This window comes from Vespula pensylvanica, chromosome 1 (genome assembly GCF_014466175.1).
Source record: "Vespula pensylvanica isolate Volc-1 chromosome 1, ASM1446617v1, whole genome shotgun sequence".
Taxonomy (NCBI): Eukaryota; Metazoa; Arthropoda; class Insecta; order Hymenoptera; family Vespidae; genus Vespula; species Vespula pensylvanica.
Window position 1 is genome coordinate 12130177 of NC_057685.1, and position 20532 is coordinate 12150708.

Below are 20532 nucleotides of genomic sequence, written 5' to 3' on the forward strand. Positions count from 1 at the left end.
GTGTTAATATTTAAATATTTCACCGTGTAGACATATACGAAAGAATAAATTATATTGATTATTAAACAGTTGTCTGGTTTAATAAACGAGATCTAATATGGATAAAATCAACAAAATTTGGTTCTAAATCAAACCGAAAAATTAATAATTTCCATAATCCCAATAAATAAGGACTATACTGAAATATTTTTTTCTTTTTTACGTTCATATGCCATTTACAAATATATATTATATATACACATACGTAAGGCGAGAACATTGAATGCAATTAATCAAAGATCGATCCGATCCTCGTTCTATGACGTATATCCAACGATTCTCATAATTGCATTAATAATTCATCGTTAAAAGGCACGAGGAACTCCAATGGAGCTATTAATATCCAAGAAAAAAGACCTCCATCGTTTTTATCCTTTCCGTCATGCTTTTATATCGCCTTCGTAATCGCAGACGTGTCGTTCGCGATCGGTCGTGTACAAAAAATAAAAAGAATTCATAAGGAATTCAACATCGCAGTAATTTTTCAGGATCTACGTGCCTTTCGTTAACGCAATATACTACTATCTCTCTCTCTCACTCACTCTCTGTATCTATCTTTCTATATGTAAAAACGTTATAATCTCATGTATAAAATAACTCGTATGTTCCTGTTAGAGTAGTATACTTGTCACGAGGCCACGTTCATTTACGTGAATCATCATTTTGTATGCCATCTGTCTTTATTAACGTGTTAACAGAGAACATTTTTGATCGGTTAACGTATAATATATATGAAATTAATTTCAATGAAAAATAAAATTATACGTATGAAGATAAGAATGTTTAGATAAATTAATGAAAATCGAAAAGTATAATTAGAGTTATGATGAAAATTTTCTTAATAAGAAATAAAACAGGTTCATTTCTATCACGAAAAAGAAAAGTGTATTTTTTGTGAACTTCTTTTCCTAGGTTAAAAAGTTACTAACAATTCTTCTCTCTCTCTCTCTCTCTTTCTCTCTCTTTCTCACTCTTTCTAAAACATAATATCGTAATAATAACATTGAAATACAAAAATATGAGAACGTATTTTTACGTTACCTTCACGCAGTCCAATAAATCGTGATACGTTCGGCTCGTAAATTTTACGTGTCACGAATTTTCTCGTAAATTCTTGCAAATTGCGACTCCAGGAGAACGCTTCGAGTAAAGAAATAAAAACAGAAAAACAAAAAAAAAAGAAGAAAAAATAGAAAAGAAAACGAGAAAGAGTGCTCGTTACATTTCGATTTTATTTCTCTTCTTACAATTGATTTGTTCACTTTTTTTTTAACCTTCATCATTTTGTTGATTCTAATTGACCCGATCTATTGATTAGAATCGCAAATTATAAATTGCAGTCTCGCCATTTAAAATTACGTATGACGCGATTGTAGATTTTGTTGAAAGTCATATTAGATCGATAACGACAATGCTAACGAACGTGTAACAAAGAAACATTCAAGAATCTAATTAGTGGAAATTTTTAATAGAAATACCGATTTAATTTTCTTAAAGTAGTTTATTTTTAACATGTGGGATTATTTTTGAGATGTTAGGATTCTTATCTCGTGTTATCCTTTTTTTATCTTTCTTCTGAGAGATTTAAAAGAATGAAAGAATAAAAGAAAAACACAGAGAGAGAGAGAGAGAGAGAGAGAGAGAGAGAGAGAGAGAGAGAGATTAGCCTTTCTAACATCGACATTTTCGTTGACATTTTCCCGAGCTAGGTCGTTATGGCGGACAGGATGTCGGTTGCGTATAAGGACGTGAAAGTTTTGTCCCTCCACGCCGATGCGAAAAGATGCTGTTGATCCGTCGTTGTTGTTGGACTCCTTTGAAAAACTGGAAGAACTCTTTTATCGTAATTTATGCGCCGTTTATTGCTCTATAAAAGGCATCTCGTAACTGGTTTCTATTGTTATAGATGAGAAGAAGAAGTTGAATTCGTCGATGAATCTTTCAGTTGCAATTTTGCTGGATGAATCGTTATGGATAAATATAGAAAAAAATTCTTAAGACGTTTAACATCAAAGAAAAATTCTTCGGATAGTTCGAATTGTAAAATATTTCATTTCTCTTTACGAATTCATCTCTTTTGTTAATGACTAATATCCAAAATATTTCATGTAACATTTATTAAAAATTATATTACTTTAGATATATAATACTTCATTCTTTGTAATTTATTTTCATATTTATCGTATAAATATCGTTAATAGTTATCATAGTAATATCGTAAAAAATTATTATTAATAATTAATAAATTAAAATGTATCTAATAATTCGGAAGTCCAAAGAATTTTAAAACTTTGGGTAAAAGTATATCGTTCATAATACAACCCTATTTTTTGTTCATACCATAATTTTAAAGGCTGAAATCATTTTTTGAAAAAATGTTGAATTTTCTTTTTCATAAAATATCTTCAAAAAAAAAATTAAACGTTAAAGTTGCATCGTTTCATAGTGCCTATTAAACTGCGTAAAAAATTTTGAAAAATCAATGATTTTCGAGTTAGAGCTGTCCTATTATCACTTTTTTAAAAAATTTGATTTAATATATATATTAAAATATCTTTAGATACACTTTTTTCATAAATGTCAATGATCTATGTATTAACATTCTTTTTTATTTTTAATTAAATAAACCAATTATTAACAAATTTGAAGTCCATTTTATAAGTTTTTTTATGTTTTTTATTTTTTTTTTTTTTTTAATAAACTGGATGTAATACTTGAATAATTTACATTTATTTCAAGTTCATTTACATGAATATTATTAATATTAAATTTAATTATGCATTCGCATTAAGTGAGTATTTGCATTCTCATTTTATATATTTTTACATATATATAAAGGGAATTACGTAAGTAGCAAGTGACGAAAACAATGATAATCAGTTTTGTAATTGATACAATAATAATATTTCTTATATTTGAAACAAGGACGTTCGCCAGACAGCAGACGCACATCGCATAAAACCCAACTTTTCTTAAAAAAGTGATTAAAAATCTACAGAATTTTGAAATTCGTTGGAATGCGTTTATAAGTATCTTTTTTAAAACCAAATATATTGGGAAAGATTTTTAAATGTGACCGAAGAAAACTGTTTATTGATTAATGATTGTAATTTAATTATTACATTGTATAAATACAAATTGATATTTTTATCTAGAAGAATTATATTATTTGAAAATGTCAGCACAAAATATTTCCATATCCATAAACCATATGCATTTAAAGATCGATTTATACCCGTTGTTTTTTTTAGAATGATTAATGATCTAAAATCAACTGATTTAACTGATTTCAATAGTGTTCCGACCATTTGCAATGCACCATTAAAATGAGTAGTAGTATGCTTTTGCTGTCAATATTCGGTAGATATATTTGGCTAAACCAAGTTTTGAAATATTTTGATGATACTTTGGACGGAATAGAGTTTCTTGCACTCTTGTTCCAAATTTTCCTTTGAAGTTTCCTTTAAAACTATATATAATGATGAAAGAAGACGTTTAAACGAGTATATGCTTATTTAAGCATTGCATCCTGAAACTACATCGTTAAAGAAAACTACTAAAATAGAGTTCAAATTTGATAATAATTGCAAGATTTATTTAATCGAAAAAAAAAAGAAAATTTAACACATAAATCAAATTTACAAAAAGAAGATATTCAGAAATATTTCAATATAAAATAAAAAAAATATTTTTTGAAGTAATGGTAATTGTAGGAAAGAATAACTCGAAGATCATTGATTTTTCGAAAATTTCTTTTACACAGTTTAATAGATACAACGAAACGATGCAAATTTCGTTTAAAATTCTTTTTTTAAGAGAACTTTTATCGTTCTCGAGATATTTCACGAAGAAAAAAATTTCGAATCTTTTTTTTTTTTTTTCAAGGAATTTTATAGAAATCTTGAAATTTTAACATGTTTTATAATTTCCGTATTGCCTATTTTTCGTTGTAAGCTATATGAGAAATTTCAATCGTTGGAAAATTAAGAATGTTAATTGAATATTTATATTATTATTGATATAAATATATAATGAAATATGAATATTAAGTAAATATTCGACGAATCTGAAGATTTCGTGGGATGATAAATTCATTAATTGATCAGCGATCGATCAAAAGCTTTTTTGAAAAGATAAAACATATCGTGGTCGAGTTCGCAATGTCTATAAAACCAAAAGAACTGGAAGAGGTGCGACGACACGTGCTTCTCGTTGAGGAGACAAACGCACATGGAGAGAGATAGAAAGAGAAAGAAAGAGAGAGAGAGAGAGAGAGAGAGAGAGAGAGAGAGAGAGAGAGAGAGAGCGAGAGAGAGAGAATAGTGAGGTGCACACATACACACCTGTTGCAAGTTACGTAAGTACTAGCTTGAACTACGTAGGCGACACGACGGGCTAGGCCGTAACGACTTCGCCACAATAAAGACGTCTTCCATCCATGATGCATGGTGTCATTCACCAACTTGAGTATAGATATAACTTTCCTCGGCTCACTCGTTTCTAACTCCGATTTAATTACGAGGAGGTGAAAGTCACGAGACATGGATTTATTCGACGCGTAGGATCAACGTGGAGGACGTTTACAGGAACCAATATATATATATATATACATATATATATATATTTATATTTATAGATATATATATTTATACATATAACCAATATATATATATATATATATATATATATATATATAATATGTATTATCTTTAGAAATATATTTTGTGTGTTTCTTATTATGTTATTATGTAATTATACTTGAGGATAAAATTGATATATTGTAAAACTTGAAGTAACGAAATGAATGTTTTCGATGGGTTTTTTTTTTAATGAGTAATTAAATCGTACTAATTAACTTCATAAATAAATTTTATAAATGTACTGTAAATTTTACTATTAGACAATGGAAGATTTAATGAATATATTATAATTTAAAAAATCTTTACTTCTGTGTCTCTCTGCGTGTAGAGTTAATATTTGTTTAATATTGAAGTAATGAGATGAATGTCTTCTATCAATGTTTTTTAATGAATAAGGAAATCATGAAAACGTGCTAATTAAAACTACAAATATATTTTATAAATGTATGACTGGTTTATAACTAGGTAATAATTTTTATAATGAATATAATTAGAAAAAGTCATATCTTCTATATATCTGTGTGTGATAATTGAGAATTAAAATTCTTTTAATCTTGAAGTTATCAGATGAATATATTTAATCGATATTTCTTTAGTGAATAATTATATCAAACGTATTAATTAAAATAGCGAATACAATTTATAAATGTATGACTGGTTTATCATTTAAACATTTATTGTTTTAATGACTAATGGATTTAAAAAATCATTATTTTTATGCATCTATACAGTTAATACTTTTTTAATATTCAACCAATGAGATGAATGCCTTCTATCGATGTTTCTTAATGAATAAGGAAATGATCAAAGCGTGCTAATTAAAATTACAAATACATTTTGTACTTGTATGATTGGTTTATAACTAGGCAATAATTCTCATAATGAATATAATTAAACAAGTCATCATATTTGTGTATCTCTGTGTGCGATGATTAGAATTTTGTAATCATGATATAATGGGGCGATTGTCTTCGATCGACACTTTTTAATGTAGAAGAAAATGATGAAAACGTACTAATTAAAATCAAGAATATTTCTTATAGGTACATATTCATATAACAGGTTAATTATTAGTCAATGATCCTTGCAACGTGTTTGATAAAAACCACAATTACTTGTGATTATCATAAAAGGGAATATGTTTATTATTTTCTCTTCGAATGAGTTTGAGAAAAAAGAGTTTTGACAAAAATAAATCGTTACGAATGGACGAACAAAGTCACACTTTTTCTCGCTCATACTTATCGTGAATCACTTCCGAGCAAAGTCTTTTTCTTTGCTCGCGAATACCTCCACTTCACTTACGTACACGTACACGCACATACACACACACACATACACGTGCAAAGCGAGAAGGAAAGAAGTGTATCTTGGATCTCGATAAATTTACGCTTACGTCATGCGATACATTGTAAGTATATACGTATGAAAAAATATGTCTTCTCTTTACTACTTCTTTTTTCATTTCTTTTTTTTTTTTTGTACTTTTTTCTTTTTGTCAGAAACTTACGCAACGGTACATATGTACATCTATTGGAATCCATAGTATTTCAATGAAGTTTCCTTCTTTAGAAACTTTATAACAAAAATTAAAGTACGTATCGTCAGATGATTGTACGTTCGGATTATAGGAATTAGATTTTGACGTAAATAAGAAAAGTACATCGATTTTTATTCATATAGGATACACGATTTTATCGATTCTATTCCTTTGATAGGGTTACCGAATAAAGAAAGAAAATGTGAGAAAAAATAAAAATGAAATTTAGTTAATAAGTTAAATACGATATTATCGTTTTAAGAATTTGTCTGTAAAGGTGCACAAGATGTACAACAAAGGAATCGCAAACTCGAAATCATAATTAATTCTTTCCGATGGAAATAATATCTACGTGATGTAAACGTTGTGTCCACGCCTATGTTTGCGAAAGAACGCCATTGTTCTAGTATTTCTTTTCTTCTCTTTTTTATTTCAACGTCGTGACATTTCCTGATAACATCTCTGTGATTTTAGAAAATTCTACAAAAAAAAAGAAAAAAAAAAAGGAAAAAATATGTCATAGACAAATAATTAGATTCAATACTTTTAACATTCTTTTCGTACTTGTTTTTGGACTAACACGATTTGTTTGCTTTCTAGAGTAACTCTTTCGAAGATGCGACGGGATTGACGGAATTCACTCGAAGCAAATAAATCGTATTCATATATATACGTATATGCACATGCTAGAAAACAATCGAGATAAACAAGATGTTTGGCGCGAGACTCAGTACTAACGACAAATATTTGCACGAAATCGCACGAGCCGAACGTGGGCGTTCGTCTCGCGATAATATCGCGAGTACGCGAAAAAGCATAAAAGCGTTAAAAGCAATAAAATCTTTCAAGTTTACATTCGTTTCGAAATAAGATAAAGAAAAGGAGGAAAACAAAAAGAAAATAAAGAATAAACAAAACCAAATAAAGAAGAAAAAAAAAAACACAAAAGAAAGGAAAGAAAGAGAATTATAATATTTGAAAAATTTCGGCCAATTTCCGAAATACATTTTAATAATACTTACTATTTTTCAGTCAGTATTACAACAACAACAAAAAAAAAAAGAGAAAACAGAAAGGAAGACAAAATGAAAAAAGGAAAGAAACAAAAAATATAATAAAATTGATAAAAAACTGGTGCTCTTCTACGAATATAAACGAGTCATATAAATAAGTCTTCGAAAAAAAGAGAATCTTCGAGAAAGAGAAGAGAGAGAGAGAGAGAGAGAGAGAGAGAGAGAGAGAGAGAGAGAGAGAGAGAAGGAGACAGCGTAACTGATACGCAAAGCAAATTTAACACGATAAAGAGCTAAGAATAGCCAGCGGTTATTTGTCGAGGCCCACACGCACATATGTTCGTATATATAAGTACATACACGCATATATTATATATATATATATATATATATATATATACATATATATATGTGTGTGTGTATACGTACGACATATTATTTGTCGATGCTGCGTTACCGGTTCGCGGCCAGGCCGTAACGAAATCGCTTTTCGCGTTTTAACGGCCCTGCCGCCGCCTTACGGTCGTCCTCAGCCAACAACGACTGTCCATTGAATTCGTTCGTCTATTTATAATCTTTTTATTTCTTTCGCAAACATTCTTCCTTTTGACGAAAACAATAAATTTCCTCCTATCCAATCTAACCGTACATTTCCTTCCTCCTATTTTATCCTTATATTTTATTTAACCTTTGCCATAGATCTTTTTTTTCAGATCGTTTCTTTTCGATTTATTTAATTTTGCATGTTTAATCGTTTTATATATATATATATATATATATATATATATATATATATATATATACTTTATACTCTATACATTTTTAATATATAAAGAGAAAAATATTTGTCCTTAGATTTTAAAAGGCTGAACTTATTCTTTTCCTCCATTTTTCTTTTTATTTCTATATATATACTCAAGTTGGGTTAAAAATTCCACTGTTTTATCCTTACTGTAATCATTTAGTTCCTTTTTCATTAGCGATAAAGCATTCCATTTAGACGGAAATGAAAGAAAAAAATAACTACGGCGTCGGTTGGATCGAAGGAGACGGAATCATGGCAGGAAGTGGAATCGTCGGTGTTCGTGTCATGCGTCAAACATGCGTTTACGCAATCCAGGGTTAACATTCGCAGTGCATATCGTTTAGATAAACAGTGATAAGTTTGCTTTATCCCTTTCTCTCTCTCTCTCTCTCTCTCCTTCTCTCTGAAATCTTATGTTTAAAATTTCTGGACTTTTGACGACGTTCATCTGCTTGCCTCTCTCTTTCTCTTTTTTTCATTTTCTCCTTCCCCTCTCTTTCTCTTTCTCTCTCTCTCTCTCTCTCTCTCTCTCTCTCTCTCTATTTATTTATTTTGTTACATGTCGCTACGTCAGAATTTATTTTAAGAAAAGCATCGCTCTTTCGAAAGAACAACGAAATTTTACGATGCGACAATCTTCCCGTTGCCTGGCCTGTAATTCCGTAAATTCGTGGAAATCCGCTTATATTTTGGCCCGTTTAAATCACTTCCTGTGACTCGTCCGTTCTAAATTTAGAAATTGCACACAGCCGCTGTTGTTACTGCACATCATTTTTACGAGACGAAGGTCGAAAGAAAAGATATAATTACGAGCTTATGTACATATAGCAAAGATACGCTAGAGAGTGTAACGTATAACTTTGTCGTACAAAACATTTTCATTGTAATACAAATTTCAAAGAGATATTTTCTACAAGAGTTTTCTAACTTCGGGAAAGCTATAAGATAGTGTCATTGATTTGATAGTTTTTCAAAATTTTTAATACGAAAATCATCTTCAATTCAATTCATTAATTATCGGAAATCGATAATTTTTAAGTCATGTTTTTGCAGCTCATCTCGAGAGATTTTTTCAAAATACTATAATAAGAAATTTCATCATCAAGTATTAGAACGTAATTTATAGATTTTATTAGGAATATCGAGATAAATCGAAATGAAGCGAATTAATAGCGAAAGCGTCGTCGAGCGATTCGATTTGAAAAGGAAGAAAGTGTAGAATGGTTAAGAAAAGTCGATATCATAACGAAAGACGATATCTCGAAGGACGCGTAGAAACCAAGCTCAAGCTTGGAAGATCTTAAGTGACGAGATAACGCTCGGTGATATACGCGCGTCTCTGTAACATTATGTTCGGTCCACGTGACTCGTGTAATACGGACACTAATATGTCGCGTCTCTACGGTATATCGTGTTACGAGGGAGTAATTGAATATCGATACACGCGTACTTGTAACAAAGAGAGAGAGAGAGAGAGAGAGAGAGAGAGAGAGAGAGAGAGAGAGAGAGAAAGAGAGAGAGAGACATATATATGTACGTATTATCTGAGCAGGTATGAACATCCTTCATACATAATATGTTTAACGAATAATAGAACTCATTCTTTCTTAAATTACTTTGAAGTAAATAAGAATTTTTGAAATAATACGAATAGAACATTTTAATATACCTAATAGTCTATTCTGTATATAAAACACTGTGAGAGAATTGAAAATGAAAGAAAAATTTTATATTTGTTATTAAACCTTCGTAATCTAATTTCTTTTCGTGTTTAAAACAATGGTTATGTAAATTTTAAAGTATCTTTGGATATATATTAAAACAATTAATTTATAATTTTGTTATAAAGTTAATTATAAAACAAGAGTTTATGTATAATTTCGAAGTCATGTATATACAATGTATGCATTAATATAGTCTTGCATTACATTTTATATAAGTCTTCATTTATTTTTATTCTGAAGGAATGACATAATAATAAAATAGTACATCAGCTTGCATCGATTTAAAAAAATATAGATAATATCAATGTGTGACTTTAAAGTTACATAAAGTTATAGAAGGTTAAATAAAACATAATTTAAAGATATCTCATGTTGATAAAACAAGCAATTATGAACATTCGACTAGGATGTAACAAGAGATCTATTTGCTCTTACGGTTAATAAAAAGTAACGTTTGTCGTGTTGCATAAAAAAAATATATATATATATATATAAATCGTTGAACATTTTTTTAAAATAATAGCGAAGGAAAAAAACGAGTTCTGTAAATGTTTGAAAATTAAGAGTTGTCGAAGGAAACGCATTTAAAATAAAACCTTTATCGATTGAATTATGTTCATAATCAATATATGAATCACACGAAGAAACTTTTGTTAGAACGTAATACCCTCCCGATAAGCTCGTTAACAGTACAGTCAATTAATCTCTGGCATAATAGTTAATGCGTTTCGATCTCTGTTTTATTCTACAATTCGCCGTCGTCAAAGCTGATAGATTTTACGTATTGGATCGATATCTCGTTTCACAAGGCGGCTTAACGATCGAACCCCTTCGCGCGTTCTAATTGTACCGACTATAAATCCGACTAATTAAACATTATATAGAATGTCTATAAACGCAGGCTCTTTATTGTTTTACAAGGTTCTTACTAACATTGTTTTATTCTTCTTTTATTTGATTTAATTAATCACGCTTAACAAGTCATCTGTGCCTTCTTTTCAAGTTTTATATAATATCCTATATGCCATTGTACATATTTTTAATATTATAATTATTTACTAATTTATTCAAATATATATACATATACGCAGAGAATAAGCGTCCATAGATGTCGAAGCAAATATCACGCGATTGATTGAAGTTAGAAGAAAGTTTAATAATAGAAATTTGTACGACTATGAGTCAGTTAGAAAATACATCTAAAAATTCTGTTTCTTCACTCATGACCTTTTCGAGTTATGAAGATCGACATAATTCTTTTTAAATGGATACCTATATTTTTTTTGCATATTCATATATCAATTATCATTTGCAATGAAAATCATACTTAGTAAAAAATTCTTACCATTTATCGTTTACGTGATAATCAGCATATTAAGTATCGAATTAGTTGCTTTTTAATAGTACAAATTGAAAAGCTTGATATATAAATAATATATTTGTATAGTATGAATTACCCTTGAACAATAGTTAAGATGCTGATTATCCTATAGTAGCAATTTTTTATTACATGTGATTTCGATTGCAAATGATCGCTACTATATAAATATGCAAACAAAAATTATAGATATCAATATAAAAATATTGACCCATGTTGACCTTCGTAACTCGGAAAGGTCATAAGTAACAAAAAGAAAAAAGAAAAAGAAAAAAGAAAGAAACGAGTGTTTACATACACTTTGTAGCTGACTCAGAGCATTGTAAATTTTTCTTAATAAACTTTCTTGTAACTTCAACCAGTTATGAGATATTTGCTCGGACATCTACGAACGGATACCTTGTATATATACATATATATATACATATATAAATATTCATTGTCTTTAAATCAATGTTCAAATAAAAGCAACATTAAAATCTCCTACGTAAAAGAATTGGAAAAGTTATAGAAAATACGATACATAAATATTTCGCTTCCTGTATCATGTTTGATCGATAAGAAATTGACTTGCACAATTTATAATCGATTTTATCTCGATGTAAAGACACTTTCCATTCTCTCGACCTATCGTATATACCTATACAACTTTGAGTTGATAGATTGAAATGAAATAAAGAAAAAAAAGGAAAAAGAAAAAAAAAAGGAAAAAAAAAGAATTATCGGAGAAAAATATTATTCCGATGAACTTCTAATCGCACGTATCCTCCAACGATTTATCAATTCGTTCAATGTTGGCCGACGTATTCAAAGAGAGAAAGAGAGAGAGAGAGAGAGAGAGAGAGAGAGAGAGAGAGAGAGAGAGAGAGAGAGAGAGAGAGAGAGACGGGAAAGGAGGTAGGGAAGTTTCTACGAGGATGCAGTCAGCAGACGGACGTAGGTTAACGCGTAGAATGTCTAATGAATCGATGCATCTCGACGAGGAAACTTCGATGTGCGTTATGGGTCTTCCTCTTTCCGTGTACACGTTTTCATTTGTGAGAACGTTTACCTTGTTGTTACATTTGATTCTCTTTGCATAAGACATAATGAAAGATCTTTTAAACTCATATCTTTTCATTTTATTCTCAATAAAATCCTTTCATCTTCTGATTACTACGCTTGTACGATAAAGGTCAAATATTATCTTGCGAAACTATTCACGAATTATTTAAAAATATGCATACGTATTGTACAGTTAAATGTATGCGTGTGTATGCGTGTATCGTTTACATAAGTAAATATTTATATATCAATATTGTAAATATTTGTAATACCAGGAAGAAACGTATGCATATTTCTACGTTGCCTACGAATTTTTTTTTTTTTTTTTTTTTCAAGTTAAAAGATATTTTTCGGTACGATAATAAATAAGATTGAAGATAGATGACAAAAACTTTTGTTATAAATTCTCATTAAATATCGCGTTGATCTTTCCTATCGCACCTCGATACATAGTAATAAATCAATAGAATCTTTGTTAATATTCTCAATTAACTTATTTAATCACTTTACGAATTCAAAAACGAAGTTGTGTCGTTTACATAACGATATAATGAATCATTGTATTTTATTATCGCATTTTATGTGGTTTTATATTTTTCTTTGTGTTACTTTCACGAATATTAATGATTACGACTTCGCGAAAAGAAAAAAGAAGAAAGAAATAAAAAAAGATCCATGTATATACACATAAGTATCGATAGTAAAAGATTTTTTTATTAATTCGATAGTTTCTCGAAGCAAAGATCGAACTGGAAACATCGTTGACACGCTGATAGAATTTCTGAAGTTGTAATGTATGGTACACGATGAGCATGATCGAGTAGATGCGTTATATGCGTGCGAGTCTCGCATTATTGCTTCGGGAAAGCATAAATCGCGACATCCTGTCTGGTTTTTCTTAATTACTACGCTCGTTCGACGTTTCCGTGCGAATAAATTATTTTTCTTTTTTAACTTCCCGAACGAACGTTCTAGAAGCTCACGTACATATTTTTTCCCCATTCCAATAGAATTTTATCTGAAAAGAACAAGGTATTTATCGTTTAACGAAAAAATATGTACGCAATGGAACGCGACTGAATGATTTACATCGGTACGATAGATCATACGACGAGCATTAACGATGGCCATTGTTACCTGCGATATGTTCTATGCATAATGCGTCAAACCGACGCGTAACGAGTTTAGTGAAGGCAAGCGGAATTTCCTAAACCACATCTTCGCGTGAGTCACGAAACGCAAATACGAACTTTGAAATCGATCGTATCGTTTTTGTTATTACGTTGTCGCTCATAAAATGAATTCGATGCGTGGTTTACTTAATTATACAATGAAAGAAAATAAAATAACTCTTGTGTACTTATTCATTGCATGCACGTTTCTTTTGTACCTTTTCTTTTTAAATAAAAAATTGTAAAGAACTGTTTATACGAAACTATTTTAAGTATAATACACTTGCTGCGTAACTTCCTCATACACACACATACACACACACACAAAATTGAAATTATTTATGTAAAAAATATTTTTTGTATTTGCATACACGTTAAAGAATTTTAATTTCCTTTGAATATAAGTTAATCGAGAATATGTTAAATTTGTATGCATCAAGGCTAATCTTATGGATCAATTTATTCCTTTTTTCTAATCATATAAGAAAAACTTGCTCACAATAGACTTTCCTCTAAAGACTTTAGACTACTTCAAATAAAAAAATATTTTTTTTTCTATTTGCATATATGTTAAAGAATTTTTATTTCCTCTGAATATAAATTATTCGTGAATGTGATAAATTTGTATGCCTCAAGCCTAATCTTATGGATCATTTTATTCTTTTTTCTAAGTATATAACAAAAACCTGCTCACAATCAACTTCCTTTTAGAGTTCTTAGGCTTCAAAGATCGTGTCATATCTTATTAAAAAACAAAACAAAATAAAATGAAACAAACTAAAATAAATAAATAAAACACGAGGATGTTTGCTGTTTCCTGAAACGATTTTAAGATATAGTAAGGAACATGATTAACAAAAGCAATCAACGAGGAGTTTTTTTTCTCATTCATCCGACATCGATGCTATTGTGTCTCTCTCCTAGAGGAAGTCGTTCTCCGATTCAACAACGTTTATGCTTCCCTCGAAGTCAAACAGGATGTTCCATGTGTGCGTGTATATATATATATATATATATTTATAGAGAGAGAGAGAGAGAGAGAGAGAGAGAGAGAGAGAGAGAGAGAGAGAGAAAGAGAGAAAGAAAAAGAGATAGATATATACACGAGAATATCCGATCTCTACAGGGACCATTTTTCTTCGTTCCCTTCAATTAACTCACGCCGGCCGGCGCCAGAATCTCTTTGGACCACGTCCCACGATAATATACGCCGATTCGCTCGATGAACGCGTCGATTTTGCGATAAACCGAACGTCTGAATATAAACATTCTCCTTTACTTCCTCCGGATTTCGTTTGGCTACCAGCCAATCGAAATCAACTTTACGAAATTATTTACAACTAGTTAACGAGGTGACAGTACTTATATATAGGTGTACACATATGTATGTATGCCTTGAATGTATACACATACCTATGTCGAAATACGTAAGTATTTAGGTATTTTGATTTTCTTACGATTCCGAGATATTCGATCGATCTTCGGACTATTCGAGAAGTTATCTCGATGTACATATATAAACGTTGGATAGGAGATCGACAAGATGCGAGTACAGTTATATCGTAATATTTCTCTAAGATCGTACGTACTATAGATCAAGCGACAGGACGGACTATCGTCGATCATAAATCACGATCATTATTTTATACCGAATGACTTTACGTCGTAAAATTACAAATTCCCATGAATCCTATGTGCTTCCTACTTTCTGCCTTTCGATGATAAACGACGGAAATTTCATGCCGTTAGAGTATGCGCAAAGGTCAAAAAAGTTAAAATAAAATATAAATGATCGTAGATCGTGATCGATGATAAACTATTTTCTTTCTCTCTCCCTTTTTTCTGATTATTTCGTTCTCGAATAAAATTGTAGTTTCTATTTACGCGACTCTCTCTCTCTCTCTCTCTCTCTCTCTCTCTCTCTCTCTCTCTCTCTCTCTCTCTCTCTCCCTCTCTCTTTTCTTTCAACAAAGAAAATCTATCGTGTGATCGAGAATGAAATATCTCTTGAGAGGAGGCGTATATGAGCGTGTTAATAAGTGTCATTAATTATGCTCGTCGATGCACGTAAATGAACGTAAAATCGATGATGCGCTTAACAGGTGATCGATAATTAGGTGCCGTGAACATTATTAAAGCTGTATGAAACATTCCGATATGAGCTACTTGTTAGCCGATGGTAAGAATAATAATACTTTCTAAATGTTTTCATCATTATTTCTGTTATACTTCCATAATCCATTAACTCTAAAATATAATAGAATTAAACCTTGATGTTACCGTTCAAGAAATACGTCGGCCATTCAATTTTATTTAGAGAGATTATATCAGATATTGAAACGATCTAATAAGACAGTTATTAAAATTTCTTGAAATTTTTAGCAGTTCTTCGTTCGTGATCTTAAATATTTATTGTCTTCGAAGTTTTCTATTTTCATTCAGGCAAACAATAATAATTTCAATGATATTCATATTGATTGATGAAAATATGATACACTATATGTCTCTCCTTGTTTTTACTCTATAATATCGAATAACATATATTATATTTTCTATAATCGAATAAGAAATAGATAAAATTTAATAAGTCAATGAATCAAATCAAACTTAATAAAATTATATTTCTTGTTTTGAAACAGAAAAATCCTCGAGAAAACGAATAAGGAAAACAAAAAAAATAAGTAAAATAAAATAAAATAAAATGAAATGAAAGAAGTAAATAAATAAATAAAAGAAAAAAAAAGAAGAAAGAAAAAGATTCATCCTGGCTATCGTTCCTTTGGAAAATGAAACTTACGATCACGGAAAAGGCTCGGCTTACGGAATATTTTTACGCCGACGGTGAAAGAAATAACGATCATTTATTCCGACACATAGAATTTCTAATTTCACTTGCTTGGCTCGGCCATAATTCATGTTACTTGTTACGTAACCATGCGTAAATCATAAGTTTTCTCTCTTTCTCTCTTTCTCTCGCACGCCTGAGAATATTTAAATGATCCGCCAAGTTTCCGACCACTTCGAGAGCATGTGTTCGAGTCGATCGCGACTACCGACACACGACGTTGCGGTTTACGATTGGGACTGGGAAATAGTCGACCGCGTTATAAAGTTACATAGATGAATGTAATACGATACACTATGCGCCATCGGGAGCAACAGTAGTTGAAAACCGATAAAAAAAAAAAAGAGAAAAAGAAAAAAACAAAGGAAAAAAGAAAGAAAAAAAAATGAAAAGAAAAAAAAATCCAAAGAAAAGGAAAAATGAAAAGATATAATGCGGTGAAAATGACGTTGTGCTGTCTAGGGGAGAGGAACAGAGGGGAAGGGGGCGAGAAATAGGCGAGGGCGAAGAGGATGGCTCAAGTATCGAATCGTTCTGATAAATAGAGACGGATCTTGGTCATCGATTAATTATTAAGAAAAAAAATGTAATAAAAAGAGAACGATTTTCAATCCGACTTGTACATTAATTGAGCTTGTCATAAAATTAGAGAGAAAGAAAGAGAGAGAGAGAGAGAGAGAAAAGAAAAGGAAAAGAAAACTACTATATCCGAATGTTTAATTTTGGATCCGTTTGTCACAACAACTTGAGACTATAAAATGATGGATCTATGATAATGATCGGACATTCTGACGAAAGATACGGCCCGTTTGAGAACCACTGTTGTGACGTTTTTCTAATGCACGTGATGTAAACGTCTATTTCGGTACTTCTAGGCCAGTAATGTGAGCGTTCTCTATACATAAGCACAATTAAGAGCAACGAATGGTGGCGAATTTCAATTGTTAGAATCACAGACCGGTCTCTGCCACTACGTATACGTAGTACTATTCCTTTCCCCTTCTACATCTCTTATTTTATCTTCTTCTTCTTCTTCTTCTTTTTCTTCACCGACGACGAGCACTAATTTAGTAACAATGACACTTATTAGCCAGGACTGTAAGTATAAAAAGATGTTACTCGTTAAATCCGCCGGGACGAATACGCGAAAGAGAGTATACTACTCATTAAAATCGTTCCTAAGCTCGTTCAGCTTTAATCGACAACAAATGAGAGAACTGATACATTATCGAACTCGACTAGGACGTTTTATAATAATGCTTCACTATTCGAGATCATACTCAAAGCGAGATACGATAACAAATTGTATCTATCGTATACGTCCGTCTATCCTATTTTCTATATTTCGAACATTTCCTAGAAAATATAAACGATTCTAAGGATTGCATTGCTTTCTAGATCGCTTGGGAGAGAATAATCGTGTGATTATATTCGAAGAAAATAAACGCGAGTGTGTTCTCTGTGACTTGTTCTCTTATGTATTTTCCTTTTTTTTTTCTCTTCTTTCTTTATTTCTTTATTTTTTTTTATCTTTTCTTAATCGCTTGAACGCATGTGATTCCAGAATTACAGCATTCCAAGTGTATTGACATTAAACAATGTAGCTTTTTGTTAAATTTCGTAAAAGATATTATACGATTAAAATATATATTTCGTATAAATATTATATAATATTATATTATTATATTATGTATTATTTAATATTATATATGTATATATTATATAATATAGAATAAAAAATATTCTTATGTATCTCTATAAAAATATATTATGCATTAAAAAGTTATGTTATTCAATGATTTGTTATCTACGTACGATTGCTATTAATTTTTGTTAATTTTCATCGACTCGTTCTTCTTTTTTTAGTTTATAAATCTTAACGATAATAGTTATAATGCGTAAGTGTTTATGTTTATGCGATAAATGAAAAGTCATGAAATTCCAAAAATTTTACGACCTTTTAACAAGCACGAAATCGTAATTGTTGCGGAACTTACGTAATCGGATACGCAAGAGGATCAAAATTATATGATGACAACGCGATATGCAGCGAGAAAATACTCTGCCAGCCGGATTCTCGATGCCGTAATTCGACTACGACTACGAGGAATCCATTTTGTCGGCTTTGCGTTCCATCAATTTCTTTTTCCGAAGACGTTATTCGCTGTCGTAAATCTAATTATTTTTGCATCAGCTTCGATGTTACGCGATTCGTTACTTGCGAATGATCGAACAATTTTTATAACGACTTAAGTTAAGTCGCTCGATTCCGAGAAGTGAAAAATGGAAAAGAAAAATAAGAAGAAAAAGAAGAACGGAGAGAGAGAGAGAGAGAGAGAAGACGATAAGATACGAAGCCGATAAACATTTCTAAATTTAAAACTTCAATGAATTCGATGATCGTTGAAGAAATTTATTCTTACTTGATTTAAATTGATTTGTCAATTGATACACATTAATCACATCTTATTATTATTAATTAATATACTTTTGTTATTATCGAACAGAAGAGATCACTTATTATTACATCCTTGGAAGTAAATAACGAAATATTGTATTAACCTGTTCAATATTCGACGCGACTATTAGAAAGAAGAACGAACGAATTTGATTGTTATTGCGAGTAAAGAAGAGTTGTTTCCTTGTCGGAACTTCCTTTTTTTCGCGAGTCATTGTCATTCCGTTCCCGAACGAGCCATCCATCAGAGTTCACAGCGTGGGCGCTTAGGGGTCTCTAATTTAAGAAACGTCAAGTGACCGAGCTGATACCTGAATTGGTACTCGTGGGAGTCGACTCATAGAATATATCGTTCCGAGCGGTTAAACAATTTATCCTTATAATGTTATCCTCGTCGTATATGTATCTAGACGTATGCATATATATATATATATATATATATATATATATATATATATATATAAACATCTTGTGGCTTGAACGAGGCCAAGAGAAATTCAATGGTAACGAGTAATAAAAAACAGATGATTTTAAAATTCACATTCTTTTTTTCTTACGATACTCTATTTGTATAATCAAGTATAATGTTATTCTCAATAAAGACCGCTTTAAATTCTTAAAAGATATAAATATTTCAGAAGAAATATATTCTTCGAATGAAAATTAAATTAAATCGTTTTCTTTTTCTTCTTTTTCTATGCCTTTTTTCTTTTCGAAACTCTTTTTTTAGGAAACGAAACGTATTTCGTGTATTTTATAACTATATTTATAACGATAGGGTAATCAAATGTTATTGGAGAGATTCATCATTAATCAATAATCATAATTTAAAAATAATTTATGTACTTGTATTTTATAAAGTGTAATAATTATTATCGATGATAGTAGGGACGTGATTAAAAAAAGAAAAAGAAAAAAGAAAGAAAATTATTAGATATTCTCATATAACGAACCTGTCTCGTGGGCTACAAAATCAATGAAAAATTTCGTAGAATTCGAGAAATGTTCAGTTTAAATTCACGACTCACGATATTCAACGAGATGTTGAATGTTAGCTCTCTTTTCTGAAATGATCTTTAGATTCATTCGCGCGAAAATACCAAGTCTGTTCACGCACGCAAGCGCGCGCGTGCGCATTTCGTTCGCGGTTTTTCATCGCGCTAGTTTTATGCGGCGTAGAGACCGTAATATCTGAATATTACGTTTTTCTCTCTTTCCTCGTATATTCATCGTATCCACGTCACGATTGCACTCTTCTATGAGTGAGTGAGTGAGTGAGTGAGTGAGTGTGTGAGAAAGAGAAATAAAGAGTGAGTAATAAAAAAAAAGAGAAAGAGAAAGAGAGAGAGAGAGAGAGAGAGAGAGAGAGAGAGAGAGAGAGAGAGAGAGAGAGCAAAGACGGAAAGAAAGAGAGGAAATCGGACGTGTTTGCAGTTTCATGGCGGACGTGGACCGAGATAACTCGTTAAAATAGTATGGCAATGCTCGGCGATAAGACGTATTTATAACATAGTTTGTTTGAGCTCGACAACCAGCTTGTCTTTCTCGCGAAGGATGTGTGTGTGTGTGTGTGTGTGTGTGTACATATACACACACATACATACATTTATATATGAATTATGAATTTATACAATTTTTAATAATAGGTATTTTATAAATAAAAACTTAGATATATATGTATTTATGTGAAAAGATAAATTAATTTGTTTAGTAATAAATTGTACATTTTTATATATGCGTATTGATTTAAAATTATATGAAAAATATTTATCTTTCAAATATCTACTATTCTGAATTATATTAATTTATAATCTGCATATATATGTGTGTGTATGTGTATGCATGTATGCATATATGTATATTTATCGAATAAC

General features: G+C 30.6%; 1 protein-coding gene across 6 annotated transcripts in view; it reads right to left on the reverse strand.

The window, feature by feature from the left end:
• The window catches only part of LOC122632125 (receptor-type guanylate cyclase Gyc76C-like), a 74098-nt gene that overhangs the window by 35078 nt on the left and 18488 nt on the right, over positions 1-20532 (reverse strand). The window lies entirely within an intron of this gene.